Source organism: Syngnathus floridae, chromosome 6 (assembly GCF_059516105.1).
Source record: "Syngnathus floridae isolate MCC-2025c chromosome 6, RoL_Sflo_1.0, whole genome shotgun sequence".
Classification (NCBI taxonomy): Eukaryota; Metazoa; Chordata; class Actinopteri; order Syngnathiformes; family Syngnathidae; genus Syngnathus; species Syngnathus floridae.
Window position 1 is genome coordinate 8,609,819 of NC_142418.1, and position 24,966 is coordinate 8,634,784.

Sequence of the window (24,966 nt, forward strand, 5' to 3'; positions counted from 1 at the left end):
TTCTTTACCATGTGCGCATGCACACACCGCTTCAACAACCTTCAATTTAACTTATGCACCATTTTTCCCTCAAATGTCGAATAACGCATTAAAGCGTCTTGATTATCTTTGGGAGCGTTGACTAGCATATAATTGTTTAAATACTACAGGGAGGGATGTAATTTCATTTTAAGTTGACATTTTCATGAAAGGTACTTCACAACGTCAAGTTATGTTTACTCATAGCATTTTTTTCTTAAAAGACCTCTGTGTTTCTGACGGGGATTCCATTGAACAAAGAGGGGCCACCATGTGCTTTTCCAGAGCAGGGCACCATTAAAACAGCACAATAAACCCCCCCCCCCCCCTTTGGAAATATGGCATAGACAAGCAAGTGGTAGATTGCGTTTATTAAGAAGATAGAAAAAAAATACTGCCTAAAGAGTTGAGAATCTGCATGGGTAAATATGTTAATCCTCCCCCGTATCCCCTATTCTTCTTGGGCGACTTCAAAGCTGTGAGCTGTGAATGAAGGCCGCAGTGCATCAGGGGAAGACTGTAAAGTCCTCCCATGCTTTGGAAGCTGGTCTTTTCCATTAAGCTCCTATAGGCTGCATAGCGCTTCCTGGGAGAAAAAGCAAAGGAAATGTCTCTTTAAAGTTTTTTTTTCCTCACTCTCCCCTCCTCTCGTCAGTGTAAAGTAGTTTCCTCCTCCCCCTGCGTGTATCTATTTGCATAGCCAATAGTTCCTCAGAGTTTGACCAGGCTGGGCGATTGTTACTGGGCAGACTTCCTCTTACCTTCCTCCCCCTTGCTGTCTCCGCTGGGATGCAAAAGACTCATCAATGAGTGGCGCAGCTAAATATGTAATTGCATGGAAAGGGATTCAATTAATTTCAACTAATCGAGGCGCAATCAGTGCTCACATGACGAATGATAGATTTTTATGCTCAAAAGTACTTCTAAAAACATCTGATACCAATAACAGAGCAGACATGAACTGTTAAGCGATGCTCCTGAAATATATTTCAACTCTGACGAATGTAAACGAAAAGAGCGACAAAAAAGTGCGCTGTTGGAAGCAGGTGCTCCAAACTGTCCGAGCGTCCCATGCTGCCACAGACGCTTCCTTCACCTGCATGGATCACACCTGCGGCTGTTTGCACACCGATAGTCATCTCTCCGCATGCAAATTAGAGGATATGCGACCCCCTATTTGCTCATTTGCATAACTTGACATGTCAGAGCTTGTCTGCTGGAAAACTGCAACCAGGAGCGAATTGACTAAACAAAATAATACATTGAAGTTTTTGGTGTTTATATTTTAGTGTGTGTGAGTTCCTAAATGTATGTAAGCACCACGTGGTTGAATTACACATGTGCCAGGGCGCCCACGCCCCATTGTGCAGTTCCATGAAGGAACACCGTAAGGCACATCACAGGCGGAAGCGTTCACTCAGCATATCAGAATAAAGCTGTAACACATCTTTGCTAGGACACGTCAAAGCTTTCTGGCATTTGCGGTCAGACGTTTTACTAAGAACCTAACAGTCAGTACAAAAATTAATCTAAAGTTTAAGTGCGCAGCACGCCGCAAGAGCACATTCGAACAATAAGAGGTATGTTTTCTGTATAGTTTTTTTTTTTAAGTGAATCAAAAAAAATCCTAAAACCCGAACAAGTATTGTGATAAAAAAGTAAACAATGTATAGAAAGACGAGATAAAAATATTCGGGGTTTTCAATTGGAGTGAGTCATCATCACCATACTTTTACAGTTAAATTCCCCGCGGGTCCCTGTCATGGATGATTGTTCTTTTTTTGATCACCATGACAATCGGATTCGGGAACAGAAGAAATGATGAGGAAAATCGGGTGGGGAATTCATCAGAGCTCTACCGAGAGAGCTAGAAAGATGACAGCAGCTCACTTGAGTACGTGCCACACTGACGGTGTTTTAAAACATATTAGGTGATAAGAAAATCTCTTAGATTATATTTAGCGTTTCCAAAGTCACATAAATGTTAAAAAAAATAATAATTATGTAACCATGGGAAAATATTGCAGTTAAGAAGGTCTTGGTGGCCACTGTAGCCTGAAAAGCAAAAATAAACAATGTGTGCAAATTATTTCCATTTTCTTTTCTTATCTTTGTCCGTTTTGTTCTGAGGTGTTTGCCAAACTGTAGCCACACTCGTTTGCATAGATAAGATCAGCTGAGGTATGTGAAAAGAAAATACCCACAGATAAGTCTGCATGGAGGCAGCATACCTGACATGCAGGGGCTCCCCATTCACATTTTTATTTCATTTTAAACCCTGCAAATTCCATTAAGAATTATAGGAAACAAAAAACAAATTTCTGGGGTAATTATAATGCATGGAGCTTGCAAAGAAAATATAAATATTTATCCATTTGACATAATAAAAATGATCCATTTCAAGCCCCACCTGGATCTCAATGATGTCTTTTATCAAATAATTTAACTCTTGGATGTTTTCAAATATTATGTTCCTTTTAATGATTCTTTATTCTCTGAATTTGTAATTTATATATATTTTTTCTAACAAGACATATCTTCTTTAGTTATAATTAGTGAATGATTGTTGAATCCTCTTGGTCTCAAATTAATCACAATTTGATAGTGACCAAATTGGAGCAATAATATGAATATTTTACGTCTTTAAATTCACACATGTTCATTTCTTAAATTTATAGTTGATTAAATTGTTTGATATCAATTTGGTGCAGATTCTACAAGCATGAAATATGTATTCGCAATCAAATCAAAATAAATGTAGAAATACTCTGAGAGATTAGAACACAAGCAAATTAATAATAATAATAATGATAATAATAATAGTACTAAGTAATAATAATAATAATAATGACAACAATAATACAATAAATCAGCAGCAATAATAAAAATCAACAGCAAATCTTTCACCAGGAATATGTATCACAATGTAGCAGTATTAAAGTAATGTTAGAAATGTGAAAAATATTCCCCATGTTTCAATAAGAGGAATATTTCAGTCCACATTCTTTATTTGTAAAGATTTTCTCTTTAATTAAGCAGCTGCAAAAAACTTCACTCCTTAGTTTATCACCAGAAAAACAATCCAGTAACACACAAACAGAACCCATTGATGAGAGATCACCTACTCACACATTTGTCTTACTTATTAGTTGACACCATTACTATCATTTGTTTGTCACATTCACATTTCCCCATTCTTGCTGTACGGCTTTATGGTTCACCAAGTGCAGATGTGCATGCCAAACAATAACAAAAAAAAAGTTCGTTATACCAATAAAAACATGAGAATAAAAACAAGGCCAGTCTTAAATGAAAGCATAATAGGGAAAACACAATTCTCCAGCTAGAGTTGAAACACAGTGAGTCAATATTTCCAAGTGAGTGGGGGAATTATAGTCCTCTGACCTAAAGGTATCAATTAGAATATGACTATAATCTGACAATACCAGAGAAAGACGTAGAAATCACGCTACACAATTGTGTGGAGTTGTACACTGAAGTACTGCCAAATAACTTGCATATCAAGGCACTGACACATCATTCTGACACTGAACAGGGAGCCTATCTTCCCCTAAATACTTGGGCTTGATACTATGATTTGTTCCCTTTCATCTTCAACAGTGTTTCCCTGTGATGTGTTGAAATTTGGCATCTTCCCTTAAATCACCTGTTCTTCTGGTGCTTTTCCCCTGCACGGGGCTGCTGTTCAGATTTGGCATTGAGCGCCCTGCTTGCAGACTTCCCTCAGACTCCCTCAGAAATTCTTCACGAAAACACATCCTCCCAAATTCTTTGAGACATCCCATATCTCAACAGCTGAACGCAAAAATAAAACGAGACGGAGCAAAAGGAAAGATGTTGATTGTGTTGACTGTGTGATGCTTAGTGGGGATTTTACATGTGAAATCAAGCACGTTTTAGGCAAGGGGAACACCATGCAACAGTCTGAAATGCAAGAAACCTGCTGGCCAGTTTAACACCTTTTATTTACATTGTTGAGTCCTCAATTCCTTTAGCTGGAATGTCAGCTGTGGCGGCTTTTTCATTCTATTTTAATTCATTGATTGAAACACACAATGGGGAGGATCATTTTTTGTTTACCAATCAACACTCTTCACTAGCATACTGAAGGATTTACAACCAGATGAAGGAAAACATACATATTAATGTGTTCACACAATACAGACAAGGAAGAATGCAGACAAGTCTATTTTGACAGATAACAGCAACATTTCTTGCTTGACCTTATCTACAGTTCAGTACCAATGTGAATATGAACAACAGTGACTATTGCCCCCCCACCCACTAAAGGGTGAAAAGGAAGACTGTTCCAGTTGAATGTTTCGGAGTCCTTTACATTGGAAATGCAAAAAAATGTGGCTGATTTGGACTTCTCCATTCATCATAGTTTTCCAAAAATATTTAAAAACAAAGAAATCACCTGGATCCCATTTCTTTGCACCATAATAAAGTACAAGGCCTGATGCATCACGACTAATAAAATTTTGTACAACAGAAATGAAAAAAATGTCAAAATAAATGCAAATTCATAAGAGGTCAGCCAATGGTAAGACAATACAGTGATCCCTCGCCACTTCGCGCTTCATCTTTCGCGAATGCGTTACTTAGCGAGTTTATAGGTGATGGGAGAACGGCGTTTAAATACACGCTGATAGTGCCTCTGAGCAATGCGGGTCATTGCGGAAAATCGTGGGGTGCGTGGCTGGCTGCCGCACACGATGGAAAAAAGCACTGCCGTCCAGAATTCGGGATTGCTGCAATGTGCCCTGATGGTGCGGGGCACGCCATGAGCAATGTGCTGTGATGGATATTCCATTTTTGTGGGTGGTTCTGGAACGCATCTCCCGCGAAAAACGAGGGCTCACTGTATAGTCACATAAATATTTTTATGAAAACCATCCAGCATGTCTGAATTAGATCACATATATACTATGAAAATAAAGCACAAAAAACTTGGCGATGTTTGGAGATAGTTGTTCATGGGAAATCTAAGAATGAATTCTTTGTCAATAGACGGGGTATTGAAAACATCCTACCTATACCGACTGATTTATTGTCATTCTCAGTAATGGATTTTAACATTCACTCTGGCATCACAGGTTCCAAACCAAATATGAAGCTTTGCATTGTGCAGAGTATCATCACAACGGTGACGATAATCATCCTCAATTAACGGCGGCTGCACAAGTTGCCCCGCATAGTCGCTGGGACAATAACGCCTGGCAGATGTGGCTTTACTTTACTCAAGAAACAACCCGTCTGGTATTCATTTACCTTTCCTCTTAGTCCCCCATTTTATTCCTACACCCTTCCTCCCCTCACATTCCTCTCCAGGTCTTTTGGACCCCACTAACAGTCTCTAATGCTGCCATTGAACAATCCAACCAATGAGCTGAGAGGCTTAATATTGTTCGTAGTGTCTTGAAAGGCAAAGTGCTGTCCTTTTGTCTTTGCCACGTTCTGTCCTGCACCCGAGTGAAGGCTGCAGCGCGGCTCAGCTCAGCTGCCGCCGCCGCTGTCTCTTCGCCTCCAGCTCTTCCAGGATTTTCCCATGTTCCTATCACCAGCCCTTGACTTTGTCACTCATGCAACAGCTGCTTGCTGATACCACAGCAAAGTTCCAGCCTATTGCGAGCCCTTCTTTCACTGTGCACACACAGAACAAAGGCATTGTTAATCCCGCTGAGTCCTTGGAGCACTAACTGCATTTTTGTGCAAAAAAACTCCCAAGAATGTTGGAAAATTGTGTCTGTTGGTAGTTCGGAAGGATCAACACATCCTGAGGACTTCCACCCCCGACGAGAACAACCTTAGAGTAAAACATAGTTATGGTGAGCTTGTCGCTGGGCTTCACTAACTCAATAATCAATCAATAACTCTGCCTGGCAACTGATTAATGGAACCAATCACACAATTAAGCAACCATTAAAAAAAAATAGAAATAAATCAACCATTCTAAATAGTTGTGACAGCGGTCATATTTGTCGGTGCTTTGTTGATGCTGCCTGCTGTATTGTGATTTTCGGTCATTTCTAAATTAGGATTTTACACAAATATATAAAGAGGAGGATGCCCTTCAGTGTTTTGTCATTTAAAATTAATTTTAAATGTAAAGAGAAGAGAGAATACACTATAGTGAGTGAGCATTGTTGTATGCTCTCTGTATGTGCGAGTGCACTGTGTGCGTTAAAGTAGGAGTAACATAAAGGCTAATTTTTGTTAGCCCTTCTATGCTAATTAACATCAGTGGTGCACATAAAATTGTTTGCCGTGGTCCTAAAATGAGCATCATAGGTTGTCGTTTGGTGCTCATTTTTATCCCCAACCAACCTCATGGATGAACTTAAAGACGTTAATGTGTTGATACGTCATTTTATTAGAACGCAACTTTGCAATAAAACACACACATAGGACGGAATGTGGGTAGCAATGCCTTGCTAAGCTTTTATTTTAAATTTGGCCGTCAAAAGCAATCGTGGCGGCTGAGTTGAATTGAGGTTGAATTGCCTGACTGCCATCAAGCTGACTGAGCTGCATTCTTCTCATAATCTACTCATAACCGGTAATCATAAGGTATGTTAGCATTAAGACTGAGGATGTTTGTTAGACAAAATCATAAAGTCACAGTTTGAATGTGCAATGATTCATTCTGAGATATATTTTTATAACATGTTGTCTCTATATGTGGATTTTTTTCAGGGGGGACGATATGAAAAACATAAAGGCACACCCTAACGCACACATGTTCTATATGGTTTGCTTTGCTGGAGTCACCATCACAACAAGTTTTCAATTAAGAGGCAAGAGTTACCAAAATAACCAATGTGCTCAGAAGACCCCCGCCCTAAGCAAAACCAAGTCAACACCTGAGAGTGCAACAGCTCTAACATGTGAATATGACACTAAGTGGAATTACTGTTGGCCCCGTTTTCCTATCCGTGTGCAGATGGTAACAGATGGCACATGAGATGTGTGGGTGCCCTTAGCAGAGATGAGAACAAGATTATTGCAACAATTCTTAGTGGGCTTCCCTCCATCTGCATGTGCATCAGGTACTCACGTCTGCTTAGGGATGAAGGGATTAAATGAATTGAGTTGTAGCGCATCCACCAGAGAGGTCGAAGCAGAGACAACAAATTAACACGGCCTGACGACAGCCAAAAACACAACATCGGAACATTCCAGAAACCTGTCTCAGAGACACATAGCTGCAGCTTCAAGTGGAGCCAAAAACACTGTGAGAGTAAAGCACACGCCACAGGTATACTTTTTTCCAAATATAATCTAGCTCAGGGATTACCAAATTTGTCAGGTCATGACTAGGGCTGGGCATAATAAGTGAATTAGAATTGTGTCCCCAGTGACAAATACTCTAGATATATATTAGGGCCGAACAATTAGTTGCATAGTATAAAATTTGCTACAAACAAAATTCCCCCTATGTTGAGCAGTAACCAATCAAAACATGTCCTCCGGTCAGGCAATTTGAAAATGGCGGCACCCTGCCAAGTGGTCAGCTCTTATATTTCAAAGAGGATGAATTGATGCTCTGTTGTCCTATGTCATGAATGAAACTGTTACATGATATCAGAAGTTATCATCTAAGTGCCCCTACACTTTTTTGAATTTGTGATGTCATTGACTGGAGACCTGTAAGCTTTCATTTTCATTTATTGATATTTTGTTTTTTTGGTCAAGCTGTTAAGTTCACTGTTTGTGCACAGAAATGGCAACCCCAATGTACAGGCAAAATCTTTGACATCGTTGGTGGCGTCAGGCCCGCCAACCCCTGTGTGTATTTAATGGCTACATGTGTTGCTCCCTATCCCCCACTCAGAGTGGCACAGAGGTAGCGGGAGGCTTAACAGCCTGGGAAAAAGTTGAACAGTGTGAAATTACCTTGATCCAAAGATTCCTGCTGCATACCAGCCCAATGAACCCATAACAGAGCAGGCACTCAGTCCGCGAGGCCTGGCTGCAAAGAACAGCTGAGACATTACAGAGGGGGAAGGGGAGAGGAGCTGTAGGGAGGTGAAAGAAAGATAAATGGGTGTAGGAGAGGTGCCCAGCCCACGTAATCTACAGTCCACAGCGAGGGGCAGGGGTCAGGGTGTCTATACAGTATCTAATGTATGTACATCCTGTGATAACGTGGGACAACTGTTAGCTGGGGCAAGGCTGACTTGCTATAGTACAATTTCACAATTAAGAGGCCCTGAAATTGAGTTAGGAGAAGTCGATCTAAGACCTCATGATGTCAACAATTAAGTTCAATGTAAAGTCCTCAAAGAGCACTGATCTCCACTTAACTTTTGTCACCTGACAAAGCAATGATTTAATTACTATAGTTTTGACGTTTTGGAAAACGAGATTATTTTGGCTGATTTTTGGCATCCGAGCTTACATTTTTATTTACTTGAACAGGGTTAGCATTTGAACATATGAAACTGTATTTTCCATTGTTAGTGTAAAATTGCCAAATGTCCAATAGTAGTCAAGTTTCTGAAATTTCTTAACTACAAGCATCTGTTCATTTACTATGCAGCTTGTCCATATTATTGTCTCAGTTATACTCCAGTTTAATTTAGGTTAGAGGTGGGGATTGTACACATACGATTCACGCTCATGTTCACACCTATAGGCAATTTAGAGTCTTCACCCAAAATGCAGGTTTTTGGGAATGTAACCGAGCGGGAGATAGGAAGCGACACATGTAGCAATAAAAGTCACAAAAGGACAGGGACTTCACACTGAGACGCTCAAATGGAGGTTGGCACTCAGATCTCCTGAGTGTGACACAGATGTGATAACTACGACTGCAGTGTGTTACCATTTTAAATAACTTGATTTCTAACTAAGCTTTTAAAATAAAGTCCAATTTGAATGGAACGGTGGTTATCGTCCCTGTCTCGGTTCTGAGTCTGAATTGCCAATTCAGTCCTCAAGACAATTAAAGTAACAAAAAACAGACTAAATGTAGCGGAATACATACACATAGCTAGACTACATTTACGTAAAACATGATAGCAACAACAATGAACCCAGCAAGAATGAACAAAACCAGCAAACTAAATCCAAGTAGACAAGACAAGGGGGTCCTCCTAGACAAGACATCAATTGGTTCCAGGGAGATGATTGGCTGACACAAGGAACAGGACTGACAAGAACAGGTGAAGACGTAAGCCTAGCGAGTTGACAAGATGTGAAAAGGAAAAAACATGAAACAACTCAACGAAATCTAAACTAAACAAAGTTAACAACATCAGATCATGACAGTTGACCTTTTTTATTGACTTGAGCAGAGGGAGGTAAAGCCACTTTGAGGTGAAAAAACAGTTTCCAGGTCACACCCAGCTTCAACGCATTTTGTCATATCAGAATATCTTCTGCACATCTGCAAATGTAACCCCGATAGAGTTGGATGTATGCCTTTCCATGATTCTTTTTATAAAAATATGGGCCACAAATGCATTGAATATGAAGACTTCATGTGCATCTTGTCTAAAATATAGAGCACTGCAACCAGATGGGAGACAGGTCATCCTGCTCACACCACAAAATTTTAATTTGTGCCTTGAGTGTCAGGCTTACAACATTCGTATGTTAACTGAACAATGCATTAGTAATGCCTTGTGCCTTATTTTTTAGAAAGATTCCTGCAATTGTACTTTGATAATAGGCTTTCTCTTGAATGTCCATGAACTTTTAAAAAACAAACCCTACTTTATTGCCTTCCTCTAGCTTTGAATTTATAATTAACATTTTTCACAACATTCATTTCAAAACAGCAAACCAGTAAATAATGTGACCAATCAGCATATGGCACCTCCCATCTGTTCATAAGCCTTTATAAACCTGCAAGTAGCCTGCTAACTAAGGAACAGATGGACAAACAAACACAAATGCATACTTTGCTGGATTTCCCCCCCAATTCAACTGTTTGGCCTTAGAAGAAGTCTGTACTCTGTAACGTAAAAGGTAAATACAATTTCTAAAACAATAACCGTAATGGTGGAATAAGACAATTTGCACAACACATAGTGATACCTTGAATTATAAACTAGGTGGAAGATTAAGATAAACCTCTGCCAGTCACTACAAATTGCACAATCACTTTATTGTACAGAACAAACAGTCAAACTGAAAAAACTCGCACGGTACATCTGGGGGACAGACTTTCCATCCATCTCATTGGCTTGATCAGCTGATACTTTGAATTTGATGCTATTTTTTGGATTAGGTGTAACGTAATAATTCGACAATCCAATCAATGATTGGATCAACGAACATTACAGCCAACAGAATAATCTGGTTTACTTTGAGGACATTCTGCCCTGCCATTGTGTATGGTTGAGTCAGAAATTTTTAGCCTTGGCAAGTGTCTTGTGAGCTGGAACCGGAAATTCTGCCACCGCAATCTTGAATATCTGATGAAAAATCATCATCATCATCGGCTTCCCTGCTCTGAGCACCTATATGACAAGCTGGACCAGAAGGTAAAGGTGTGAACACAACATATGTCCCAAAACATATTGCCGACAAGGAGCAAGAAAATTCAACAAAGCCACTTGATCTTGGTCTGACTTGGATTTACACTTCTGCATGTTTACACAGAGGCCCAAATCACTTTCCATGACAACCACTTTGCAGTTCAGGTGGGTTTTTTTTCCCCACTCATCTGATTTCCTAATTGTCATACAAGAAACTGGTTTGAAGAATCAGAAAACCAAATTTTCCAGGTCGATATTTCCAGTACAACACATAAATTGTGACCATGTATGCTTTATGTCTAACAGCACGGAGTATCATTTCAAATAAGGATGCACGTGACTCACAACAAGAGGGGCAGCAGAAAATTACATGCAACAACTCATGCCCGTATTTAAAATATTTCTATCCAAAACAAGACAAAAGGACAAAAAGCTATAAAACGCTCAACTAAAGAATTTTGTGTCCCACGATAAACATGTTGGATAACAGTTTAGGAAATAGCAGAAAACTGTGAGGTCCGGTTGGGCACGATGATGGCGATGGACCCGTTTATGTTCCATTACCTCTGGAATGTCTACTGTGGAGTAAGCAAGCAGATCAGAGGCTGGCATTTACCTCTCAATCACCAAGCCAACCCCTCACCCCTGTAATCATGTTAGCTCATACATAATCACATTTCAATTACTGACAGGAGTGTGACCCTTGCCTCCCAACATGACTAATCTAATACATGTGTTTCCTAAAACACAGAAGGATGCCTTATTGGGCTAGACACGGTAGAGAGGGGGGGAAAAAAAAGAAGCATGCATCAACATGCTGTGTCATTCCATGGCTATAAAAAGGGACGCCGCTGTTTCCTTCTGATCCTGCCTGGGAAGTGAGCAGCTATTTATAGAGAACTGTACATGGCGCGTGGACATGAGGTAAACACTCCACTGGATTCAAAGTGAGGAGTTTTTATAAAAAAAAAAAAACAAGATACATGTAAAAAAAATAGATAAAACTTTTTAGAAATGGGCTGAAAATTCTACATTTGGGATGTTGTTTTTTATAGCGTGAAATGGCGTACCGCACCACGCATACTCCAATAGTTTGAGACGTGTTGACATCGTCATCCAATTTTTTTTTTTTCTTGTCGCAAGGTAAAATCCCTTTCAACAAGAAAAGTATAGGCAAATGTGTGATGAACGTCAGGGGACCATTTGGCGAACATTTGCGACCGAACGATTCCTGCTGACAAGCGATATTTGCTACCTTTGCGAATAGTCGCAATTGTTCGCAATTCAGTGGGTTACTTTACCAAATAAACACGGAATGTTTATACTTTGTTTTATTCATTTCTACTATTTTCTGTGTTGTGTACGCAGCAGCCAATCGACAAGACACACATTTTCCCGAGTGGCATCCTGCGATTTTTGTGTGCTTCTCTCTCTATCTTCTACTTTTTGTGTGGTGGCGGCCTTTTTGCCACCCCACTGCTCAGAAGAGTGGAAAAAAAGAAACCACCACAAATACCTTCAGCCATTATTCTCTGCCCCCCATCAGCTTTGGAAAACAAATTTTTTTTTCCCTGCAAAACTTTTTTTTCTGCCTGTCCCCATCCCTCTCCTTGCCTTTCATTTTGTAATTCGCAGTCTGTCACTCTGTGCCTGTATGCTTAGCGACCTTGTGTCATTATTATGGGCCAATTTGTGTCAATGCTAACATCCCATTCATCATCAGGTGGGGGGGAATGGTTTCCGCCAGGGCTAAGGGGGCTCGCATACCTCACCTCTCACATTTTCACCATGGTGGCATCCGCTCCTCTAAGGGGTAAGAGGTCAGAGTTCCAGACCTCCTGAGTGATCACTGACTAGTCGGGAGTTGTGTGCTGCGAGCCTGCTTTCCCAGCCCCCCATTCAGCGCCGCAGCGAGCCCCCAGAAGCTTTCTTACATTTCAAGCTCTTCCCCCACTCCTTTTCGTTATGGAAACTTTGCTCTCATCGAGCCCATTGATAACTTCTGTCGCTTGCTTGAGCTCATTCCATACACAACAAACTGATTGTTCTCATTTTTCTCATCAATCACTGAAACGAAAAAGAATACTGTAGGGCTATGTTGAACCATAATCAATACGTGCCCAGACAAAGTGAGCATGATTAGTTGTAAGTTTACCTGATGGGTCTGCAGAGAGATTTACACCCGTCTGCCTTTCCAAATCCTTCCTGAAAGCCTTCTCCCACCCACCAACCTCCACTGACCCAACCCCCTATCACATCAATGGCTGACAGCCCTTTCTCTCACTAAAACCCCAGCATGCGGGACCATGGTTTATTTCTTATGAATGAAAGGGCCAAACGAAAGTGCATTCCAGTCTCTGCTTTGAGGGGGAGCAGCTGCCTGTTTGCTGGAGTCTGTGTCAGACTGTCTGTGTTTTACCTCCACAGTTGAGACACTGGAGAGTTGGATGGAGAGTGAACACAAGCCCACGGAAAAGAAAAGTGCCATCATCAACAGGAAGTGGGGCCTGGGAGAAAGATGAACATGACAATGACGATGATGAGGTGGAGAACTAAAGCGGTGGCTCCTTCTGTGAAGCAGTGTGTGTAAACAAAGAAGGAACCGACGGGTCCTAATGCAAACCTCGGATCTAAAAACATTTTGTTGACAATTTTGCTTCCTGAGTGTAGTGTCGCAAAAAACGTCCACCCTTGAAATGATTAACACACATGCTTGTGTGATGTATTAAATTAGCACCAGCGCTGAAAGGATGCGTTGTTGTTGTGAAATTTCTCTTGCTTATTTTGCTGTAAATTTGCACAGTGAGATTTTGGCTCCGCTGTGTCGCAGGCCACCAGACGAAGCCAGGCATGGGGAAGGGAAGGCATGTGGGGCATATAATTCCGTCTCCATTTCTCTCCCTCTGCCAGCTTCTAATTATGCCCAATTACACCTTTAACACAAGTGGCCCGCTGTGGACGTTTCTCAGGGTGTGAGGTCAAGCATTTCCTGTGTCTGTGAATGACCCAACGTCAGGGGAATTGTCTTGCAGGGGCCTCCACCGCTCCCTCCTTCCATCATTCACTTTTTTTGACCCCTCCTCCACTAAGCCCTGGTCCACAGACCTCCAGCGTTTACCAATGAGCCAGATAGTTGGGACTTAGCCTCTTTGACTTGTGAGGGCTCTCTCCTCTCAAACACAAACAATCAGGAGAACGCACGCAGACTCTCACTAAGTTTTGCCAACTTACCTGTGTGTGCGTGCATGTGTATGCGAATGTGCGTGTATGTGTGTGTGTGTGTGTGTGTGTGTGTGTGTATATATATATATATATATATATATACATATATATATATATACACACACACACACACACACACACACACACATACATATATATATATATATAATATATATATGAATGAATGAATGAAATGAATGAATGAATAAAAATAATAGGATGTTATCTCTTCTGAAAACTTCAGATAAACCAAGGGATAAGGTAACTTGACTGAATCGAAACTCAAATTCCATTCATTTTCTTTGAAAGTCACAGGCAATCACGCCACATTTGCAGTATTGTGCTCAGCTTCCGCTTTGACACTCATCATTCTCAGGTTACTCAGACAGGTTTTCTACTTTCTCATGGGCCATGTCCCCCGCCCTCACCCCATTGTTAACAATGCACCTTGAGGTGGCTTTTACTGCAAGCCTGACTGTTAATTGCATATCTAATCTAATCTAAATGACGGAGGGTGTTTGTTTGGCAGCATGTGTGTGCGTGTCGACATATGTGTGTGACTCACAACTTCAGGAGAAATTGCAGGCCATCTCACAATGGTAGTGTACCAACAGGTTGAGTTCCCACACCCAGTAGGAAAATAAATACACCGTAGTCGCCGCCCATTAAAACAGGCAACGTACGCGGGGTGGACTGAAAATGGTGCATTCCATTGGAAATCCATAGCGAGCAAGTACATGCTCGCTCCTCCGCACTGACATTTCAGAGACACAAGGGAGAGATTAGCGGCACATATGGGAGGGCCACAAAATCAGGATGAAAGATGGCCAAGGGAGATGGGGGTTAGGCCCCCTATTTTTATTAGATGAATTGGCGGTGAAAGTGACAGTAGGATGAATGAAGTGGAGGTAAAAAACAGTGAGTGGCTCAAGTGAGCGGATGGGCCGTGTGTTTACTCAACTTAAATACTAACTTAAAGTTATGTGCAAGTTGGAAAAGTAGAACAGAAGACAAAAGATTGGGAAGCATAAGGTCAATATATTGCCGCAGACTGTTTGGCTGGATGCCCCCCCCTTTGGTAGATTTCTCGGGGCCCTTTCCCCCTCTGGCACCCCCTTTGCATGCCACTGATGTCTGTCACAAACTTATCGACGTATTATCAATTTAATACATATTTTTACATTTGTATGACGGATAGTAACATTAAACAAATCTGTCACATTCAGCAAACATCCCTCCACTATGTTCTATTTGGCTGTAGCTACAACCAGTGCACATGCTGCTTCATCAGAAGACAAAAATAGCCAATATGCACCAAAAAGTTTGCCAAGACAATCAATTGATAACTAAATGAAAGACTGTGCACATCCCCTTTGTGCCCCCTCACCCCACAATCCTGCAAGGCAACTAAGCTGCGGATGCAGTTACAACCCAGCATTTCCATCTGCCAAATGCACGCAAGTGGAAATACATAAAAGAGGGAAAAAAAGAGTCCTCGAAGAAATGTTTTAATGCAGAGTAGTGTTTGGCAATCACGGGAGGAGAGAAATGAAAAGAAGTTATTCGTGACAAAGAGCCAAACTATGAGGAAACCACGCTTGTGTCTGAAGCAGGCAGTGGGAACACCGAGCGCAGGCTTATAGTCTCAGCTGTTGTTCCAAGCCACACATTTATCACACAAGCAGTGCAAAGGACCCTCACGGGCAGCCGTGGAGGGGTGCAGACTTGCTCAAGTTACTAGATGACCCTGAACAGCAGAGAGCGACAGGTCTGTGGGATGAAAAGAGACCTTGTGTTGGCCTCTGTCTGTCCATGTGACTTTAAGTGCTGCCCCACGCAAAGGTAGCGGGAGCCTTTAGAGAGAGGAAGACTACCTAACAAATATTTGGGGACAGGATTCACCTGAGCCATAAAAACAGGAGAAAAATGGAACTGGATGAAATACGGCATCAAGCTATTACACATATTGCGTTCTTCTCCTTCATATTTTTCTTCTCTGAAAAAAAAAGAACAGGGTAGAGAAGGTAGATGGAGTGGGTGAGAAAGCGAGCGAGCAGGCAGCAACCTTCAAACGTACTAAGGAGCATTGTAGTAGAACTTCAGTGAGCTTGCCATTAGAGTAAAGCTTTTCCAGGTTTTGGCCATCTGTCACTTTTATGAACAGTGCGCTAGGAAATTAGGTCTTTGGGTTGTTTGGCTGGGGGAATAATGAGCCACTGAAAATGATTGTTATAGATGACCCCTTGGCATTGCTCTCATATGGAGCCAATCAAGAGGCGGCTTCAGAGGCTGTCTAACAATCAGGGATAAATCAATTGTAAGGTACGGGTCAGGCATACAGACAGGCCTGGGAACAAGGTAGAAGGGATCGACTAAGGAGAGAAAACGTTTCAGGGGCTTTAAGTGTGAAGAACTTATGCCATGATCGTTTCAGACAGTGAAATGTCGGGCATATCTTGTGACACCTCGGCAAATCTTAGCGTGTTTTGGGGATATTTGAATGTTTTTGTGATATGACTACAGAAGAGTAGCGGTAATATAAAAAAGGATGGAATGGATTTTATGGAACGGTATAAAAAAGCAGTATATTAAAAAAAAAAAGTTAAAGACCAGTATGTAGAGCAGAAAATGAGCTCCTCATCTTCATGTACTGTGAGATAATCACAGAGAACTTGTGTCCATTCTTGTATGACAGTTATAAATGTTGAAATGTCTATGTTCGCGTAATTGCTTGTGTTCAAGCAGACAGATCAGACCAGTCAGGTGAATTAAACGGGGATGTCACAACACATTTGACAAGCTGCGAAGGAGAAGTACAAGTTGGGGTGAACGCATACAAGATGAGACAGAGATGAGCAGCAAAAAAAAAAAAAAAAGGGAAGGTATGTATTCCGAAAGGTCTATTAGTTAAAACGCCAAACCCTCTTCGGATGTCCCTCAGACAAAACACCTGATAAGGTGGATTGTGAGCAGCATTCCTCAGCGCAATGTGTGTGTGCCGATGAGGGCACGTTGTGTGGTCAACTGTGCGCAGCCAGCTGATACCACCAAGACCTCACAGTCTCCAGCACAGTTCCCACGACTGTAATACAAAAGCTGAATAAACAATGTCAGCATGGACACGTATGCCATCTTCCAAAGGTGAGAGAATACAACCACAACCTGCACACAAGCTGCAGCACCATACAAGGAAGACATCCAGCTCTAATTCTTGGAGATGTTTGTTTACAGCACTTTGTTTTGAAGGTGTCTCCCATCTATGATCAAATGTCAAACCTGGGGGAATGATTGTCCATACATATGTAATTTCATTTGAAATGTGTATTTAGAAGAACTTTAATCTCTTCACATGCATGAGGTGACAAAATGTGGTATATACTATTGACATTACCACCACCAAACCATCAACGCAATTTCATTCAAGCTGAAATGCAAAGTGCCTTTTCACTGGTTGTGCCATTATGCTACATGTAAAATCGCATCGTTAATATCGGAAGCAAATAGCAACAAATTGTCAATTTAGCCGTTATGCCACGACACACTCCTGAGATAAACTTCAAAATAAAAGCGTGCCTGACCATTGATGTCCATGTGTTATTTGGCATGAACCTTTGTTGCAGCGGTGACCAGGTACGGTCGGCACTGGTAAACGTCTAAACAAGATTTTGTGTCAAATTAACTTATCAGATTTGGGATCATTAAAAAAATAACATATACATTGTTTGTAAAAAGAGGTGTTTGTAACTTGAGGTCCCATTGTACTGTGCTTTAAAACAGGCATAGAAAGCTCACACGAGTCAAGACTAAGCAATCTAAGGGAAACCCGAGGGAGACCTTTTTTTTTTTTTTTTTTTTTAAATAATTTTCACTCTGCAGGCGTGATAGCAAGGTGTTCTATTGCTATAACTTTAACTGTAATTTGTTAATTCTTAAACACAGTAAAACAAAGCAAAGGGGATTGCTCTCCTACAAATTCAGTTTTCATTCAGCAGAAAAGCACCCACAGAAAAAGAGGAACAGACTCTACAAGGGAACTCCCAATTCGCTGTCTTACGTAATATCACGACAGCAGCAAAGTATTTGGTGCGGATTCACTGATTAATATTTCATTTGGTGTTTCTTGCTTTCTCACAATTTCTTTCAGTCCACTTTCCACAAACAGACATCTGGTTGGTCTGGTTCTGTGTGATTTTGGCGCTACTTTTACTCCCTGTGAACTTCCTGACAGTTTGTCCTCTGGGCTTTCTACAAGCGAACCTGGAATGCCAGTACATCCTCAGGTCATGCAAATGTGTCATAAATGTTACATGTGAGTTCCTTGCCAGAAAGTGGGATGGCTTCAGTATGTATTTATCGTTTACCGTCATTCGTGCCACCTGTCCAGGATCTACCTTATCTCATAACTCATCTTGCTGGATTCTGTTTGATCTGGAAATAATGTGGTAGAGGCTATGCACACCTCCAGGTGTTCCGATGAAGAAATGCAAGTATAGTAAAAGAGAGGAGGACATGGAAGATTGTATTACAGTGGGGCTGGGTGGTAAAAGAGATGTCGAGTGGAACATTACGTCATTGCCATTCATAAATGTGCAAATTGTGTGATAGAATAAATCTGACGAATGGGTTTCAGCCAGGGGAATATGACGGTATGGAGATGCATTACAAAACAATTAAATTGGAGTGCGTGGCTGTTTTTGTCCAGTTGCCTCAAATATACTTGGGTCTGATGTCCTTCATTATCAAAAGAATTTCTTACTTAAGCTCAGCTACTTTGCAATCTTTGATCAGTATGCGGGACTCAATCAGTCAAACTGTCCGTCTATTTGCGATTATTCTTATCGAGAGGCTTTACACCACCTCCCAGTCAGCTGTAGGATGGATTTTAAAATTCTGTTGTACATTCTTTTAGTAATTTTAATGAGAGACTTTGGTTCTCTTTGTTTTATGAATATATCCAGCTGTTTATTTTTAAATACTTTTAGGTTATGTGCATTTGGCTGTGTGAAGAACATTGAGTTGCCTTGAAATTTGCTACATCAATAAAGTTGCCTTTCCTTTTGATTAAGGAGCTTCTACATACTGATGAATTAATAACTATTCCAGAAACATTAGGCAACTGATGCTCGCAATGTCTAATGATTTGGTTAAGCAGTATACAAGTTTGAGCGCTGTGAGGAGCAAGCTGGAGCACGCACACTCCACAAAAATGTACAAGCCCACACAGATACAAACCCAGAATCTTCATGCTGTGCGTTAACCACTGGACCAGTGTCCTTTGCTCATCGTCACCTGTGATCAATGCTATATGAACGCGCATAAGCATACACACAAACTACTTGTACTCCAAAATGTTGTTTCAAAGCCTGTCACATTTTCATTTCTTCTCACTGTAGATATTATGACAGATGCTCAAGAAATGAGATGATATACTGTATGTGTGTGTATCGGGTTGGGATATAAAATGTGTATAGCGTTGACATATGGGAAAACTATCTCGCATGAGACAAACGTGAAAAAAATGAGCCTGCTCTGATGAGACTACTTGCCGACAAAACTAACTCATTCACTGCCACTGACAGCGATAGACGTTAAAGTTACATTTTTACCTGGGCTGGAAGTGCATGAGCTAAAGGAAACAATCTGCAATTAGCAATAACAAGAAAAGCTGCATTTGACATGTCTCTGTCAAAAGCACCTCGTGGCAAGTCAGTAGGATGTTGTTTTCTAATTCTTCTCCCCCTTGAGGTGACAAGTGTTTCTGGTGTGTTTTTGAAGGAGGTGAATGAGGACGTAATGCACTCGAGGGTGCAACAAACAGAAGGAGGCTTGGAAATTAAATTAAGAGTATTAGTATGCGCATGCTCCGTGCACGTTTTTGTGACCAAGCTCATTCTGCGGCCAATGAACGGTTTTTGAAAGGCAGTTCCTTTTCATCCAAGAGTGGTTTTCTCTTCTTAGAATTCAAAATAAAACCCCACTAAACACATTGTAAACCAGGCTTAATTAGGCGGGGGCAAAATATTTGGCAACCCCGGCCACAAACAGTTGCACAGTGCGTGTGTCATCAAAATGCGACAAAAGCGTGTTAACAAACGCTCCAGTGAAAACTGTGAAAAAATGAAAACTCATATGCCACGCGATGAGCAACCCCACTCAGTCTTTCTTGTCAAACAGCAACGATAAGGTATCATTCCACGATAGCATTCGGGAATTGTACGAGAGGTTGTAGCGCGCTCAATGGCGTTGAACCCCAAATTACTCTTAATGAGATTGTTTGTTGTTGTTTTAGTAATTTATTTGGGCTTTTCACCTTTACCGTTGCACTTTTATGTCCCAAATTCTAAATGTTTTCATTTTTTTTTGGCAAACATGTTGGGAAATAAAACGTTCACAAAAAAAGTAAAAGCAAATATGTTACTTTAAATGTTTTGCACATTGAATACTTCATTTGCACAGGCTTTTTTTTCAACCTTACTCATCTGTAGCAGATTGTGTTTGCACGTTCTGGACCACAGTTGGTCATGGCACTGTGGAACACTGGTTAGCACGCCCGTCTCACAGTTCAAAGGGTGTGGGTTCGATTCCACTCCGGCTCTCCCTGTGTGGAGTTTGCATGTTCTCCCCGTGCCTATATATATATGTATGTATGTATGTATATATATTATATATATATATATTATGTACACAGACCCATAGTGAACGCTACTGATTCATATTCCTGAGCATTATCCTCAAGGTCGTCCACGTGTCATACAAATTATGCTCAGCTATGTTTGCCAGGAAATGTTTGTCGTTCATGTGCAAACAAGGCAATTGATCCCAACAAAGAAAGTTTGCATAGGAGGCAGGTGTGGTGTGTGGGTGTTTCAATGAAACAATGAACTTTCTGCTGTTCGATTCCTCTTCCTAGCAGGGAGTCTCGACTGCTTTTGATCTTTTGTGCTTTTGATTTTATGTTTTAATTATGTATAGATAGATAAATTATGGGATTTATTAATAATGAAATAATAGATGTGAGCAGGGATCGATACGTTTATAGTCTTTTCAAACTTGTGTAAGCAGGTAATCTACAACCTACTGCATTGACTATTTCTATTTTATTTTATTTTTTCATTTTTTTCTCTATTCTTTATATTTAATTTTAATGTTGCATTTTAATCTCTCAACGTGATTTCAGGATGTTGCGTATTCAAGATATGAAGATGTAAAATGCTGGCAAAAATTTGAATTGTTTGGCCATAGTAGCGGTCGAAAGGTGTATTGTCACTTCTACTATATTATATATATATATATATATATATATATATATATATATATATATATATATATATATATATATATATATATATATATATACATACACACACACACACACACACACACACACACACTATATACTAAAATGTGTAAATTAAAAATTGAACAATTAGCAAGAGAATGAACGTTCCAAAAATCTATTCAAACCATACACTGACTACAGCCATGAAAATGAGCGAGCGAGCACGAGAGAGAGAGAGAGAAAGAGAGCAAGAGAGAGAGAGAGAGAGAGAGACAGAGAGAGACAGAGCAAGAGAGAGAGAGAGAGAGAGAGAGAGAGAGAGAGAGAGAGAGAGAAGCAGAGGGGAAGAGGAGGGCTGTACAAAGGAAAAGCCTGGATTAAGTCATGAGTGGCAAGCGACATAGGTTGGATTTTTAACGAGTGAGATCACATCCTTTTCCCTAAACAGAGGAGGAACTCATCTTGGGGTGGACACGCCACTATCTGTCTGAGTTTTTTACAAACGGGACATGCAGCCACTCAGGCAGGAGGCTTCACACATGTCGGCAAGAGTGCGTACATGTGAGTGTGTTTAGGTGCACCAGGGCGGGAAGTTCATTACATTCATTAGTAATACGCGTGTTGATCATTAACTCTTGTTTCTTCGCAGGAGATGTTGATGAGTAGTTAGCTCTGTTTTCATACAGTATTCTCTTCCCAAAACATTTTCAAGGATGGTAGTTTTCGGGTCATTTGAAGGTTTTGGGTGACTTTTGTTCATCAAACACATTAAAAAGGTGGATGACATCATCAACTAGTTATTGTTTTTACCTGACAAAACAAGCTCAGTGGAAGCAACTGGAAGAAAATAAAATTCCCATTTTTGCAGTTGTAGGAGGTAGGTGATATTTGGTCCTGTATTTAAATCTGTCTTGGCATGAGACAGCTGGAAAGTGGACAGTAGGTCTGGCAAAAGCATCTCCAAAAAGGACACTCATACTAAATGTAGGCTCTTTATTTCCAAATCAAGAGTCTACTTGATTAAAGTTTGCAGCATAACACATACCATTCAAACTGTAAGCATCATTTGAACACTTAAACAGCTGGTGAAATTTGATATATTTATCTTTCCTTCCTAATGTAGTACTGTATATACTGACCTTGAAATATTTTTAAACAAGACAGTGTTAATGATGCCATTATGACAAGTAGCGATGGACATTTTCAGACAATTTGATACACATGTTTTTTTTAAATACCAGGATCATTAGTGAAAATTTGTGTCATTAATTGAGCCGGCTAAGGTGTGATTGTGGCTGGGAACCAGTTCAGGGTGGACCCCTCCTACTGCCTAAAGATTGCTGGGGTAGGTTGAATCCGACTAATTCAATTGTTTGGGTGCTATTTTGGAAGCGGCACAATACTGGCTTCCTATAAAACTAGCATGCTCTATTTCTCTCTTCTACCCTGTAGATCTGACACTATGTGCGAACCACAAAAAGAAGTAATAAATGTCAGCATCTGGTGAGTCGAATAATGATGTTGCTCAGATGGAGATAATCTCCCCTTATAGACCTGACGTTCTAAGAAAGAAGTTGGTACAACAGCAGAACTACTAGAAGGAAGAGGTGAAGAAGGTGGGAGAATCCAAAAGAATATTTCCATCATGGATTGGGAATTATCTTCCCTTCCACTGACATTTCCCTCATGTAGATTTGCCTCCACCTCTTTCTCTCCATACCCTCCCCTCCATCACGCCTCTGCCTTTCACTTTGGGGGCCCTTAGCTTCGCTCTCGGCTGACCAGGGAGCTTTCAAGGTACCCTGATGGATGCTAATGTTGGACTCTTTCAGATCGTTTTACTGGCGGAGCCTTTGATCTGCCAGCAGGCCTCTCTCCACGGGCTCCCTGTCCTGAGAAAATGTAAATCCCCACCTTACAGACACCTGTGAAAAAAAAACATGCAGAATGGAGGCATAGAGCAAGTTGCTCTAAAGAAGAAGAGAAGACACTGTATTGTGACATTTGGAAAAAGGAAGCACATTAGATTGCATTGGCGTGTCAAAGAATGAACGCAGAATGGAGCGCCGAGGAAGGACTGGCGAAAGTGAGACACCACAGTTAACAAAGAAGGAAAAGAAGAATGGCTACCAAAAGACGGCCAGACAGAAGGGACAAGGGCGAATGGTAATCCAGGACGGATAAAGAATTGCTGCGAGGGCAAAACAAAAACGAAAGTTGAAGCAAACCAAGGACAAAAGTTCATCTGAAGCCCCAGTGTGAAAGACAGGAAGAGAAATAGCTGTCGAGACAAAGCAAGACGGAAATGGTGGAGCAAAATTTGCGACGGCCTGGATTTAGAAGGTACAATTTTACTCGGTGTAGAGGAAAAAAAGAACTCATCAAGGCAGATGAGGCCCTGCTGTGGAGCTCATGGCCGGGGATGCTTCTGTTGGGGGTGGAAAATGTAGGAAGGAAGACGTGATCAAGAGAAACAAGTACAGTGCAGGCGCTAGAAGAAGGCCTGCCTGGCCGGTAGCGCTCTGAATAGCGGAGCGGGACTGCTGTTGGACAGCTGGCTGCAGCTGATCAGAGGACAGCTTGTGGAAGAGCGCTTGTCTTCCTGCAGCCAGCTGTTCCGTCCGGAGGCCCGCAGTGACAGCACAAGGCTCGGAATTGATGAGCAGAGGAACTCGATGGAGTGCGGTGATGTTAACCTTTGTCAAGTGCTGCACTGTATTGCAGCTGGCACCCACTGTATCCTTTTCTTAGAAAAAGACAGATAGAGGAGGGGGCTATGAAGTCGGATCTATGCTTATGTGAGCTTCTGTGGGCGCTCTGTCCTTTCTTCCAATCTTCCCTCTCCTCCATCATGACATCATCAATCCATTTTCTGTACAGCCCATTTTGTTGAGGGAGCTGAAGCCTATCCCAAAAGGCAGACGACACCCTGGACTGGTCGCCAGTGAATCCGAGGGCACATACAGAGACAGACAACCAGACATGAATACGACTGTGGAACATGGAGGACTCAAAGTTGTATTTATTTTGGCTGTCAGTTTACCCAGTGTTTTTTTTTTTTCTTCATTTTGCACGACAGGTGCATGAACTTTCCTTTAGAATGTTCACAGTACGGCGCAAAAGCCCACATTAAGTTTGCTGCTTTAATGACCTTTATCAAACTTTTTTTTTTAAACACAAATAAATGGTCGGAAAGATCTGGTTGACGGGATTACACAATGAATACAAGACAGATTTCCACAAAACCTGAGGATAACTGTAGTAGTGCAACATAATGATGTCTCGGACAGGCACAGGCAGCTCAATGGACTACTTGACTCACCCTGGTTTGAATTTCGGCTCAAGGTTCCCCCCTACTTTGTGCGGAAAAAAATGCATGTTGGATTACTGGAAGACTGAATTGTTTACGGGTATTTATTCATATGTGCCCTGGTCCATGACCATAAAATGCTTTTCTATTCTCAGTGTACAAAGCGAGGTCCAAAACGGCATGCTTGGATGATAATTTGCATACAAGCACTTGGAAGTCCCGAGATCAACACAATCAAAAGTTTCTACCAACTAGAGTTTATTAACTTACCCCAAACAGTGTGTCTGCAATTCAAACCAGCTAGAGCTTTAACACTTACTGTTTTAGAAGAATTCTTGTGGCCCTAACCCTGTCATTTTTTTCTGTAGTTAGTCTTCATTGCTTCATCAATGAAAGCGAAGGAGGGCGAGGGGTAAATTAAGGAAATAAAATGAAACCTAACTTCCCAAGGTCAATGTGCACCTCTGCTATCACAGCTGTCCGTCTCTGGCCTCTTCACTGATCACCACTCATGCATCCTTTGACTACCGCATAGTTCTTGGTGCTGTCAAGTACACCCCGCCTCCCGCAGTTCGGCATCCCTCTCCCTCTACCTTCCTGTTGTCCTGTCAAAACAGAAATGATGT

General features: G+C 41.2%; 1 long non-coding RNA gene across 14 annotated transcripts in view; it reads right to left on the reverse strand.

Annotated features, from left to right (window-relative positions):
- Positions 1–370: 370 nt before the first annotated feature.
- LOC148396396 (uncharacterized) overlaps positions 371–24,966 on the reverse strand; it is a 97,537-nt gene continuing 72,941 nt past the window's right edge. For 2 of the 14 annotated variants that reach the window (XR_015859270.1, XR_015859275.1), the window contains 2 exons: positions 780–5,685; positions 371–604 (listed from right to left, as the gene is read on the reverse strand). This is a non-coding gene — a long non-coding RNA (uncharacterized LOC148396396). Of the gene's footprint in view, positions 605–779; positions 5,849–7,718; positions 13,037–21,344; positions 24,946–24,966 lie in introns of those variants that run through there. The other 12 variants (XR_015859269.1, XR_015859271.1, XR_015859273.1 and 9 more) reach the window with 10 other exon arrangements.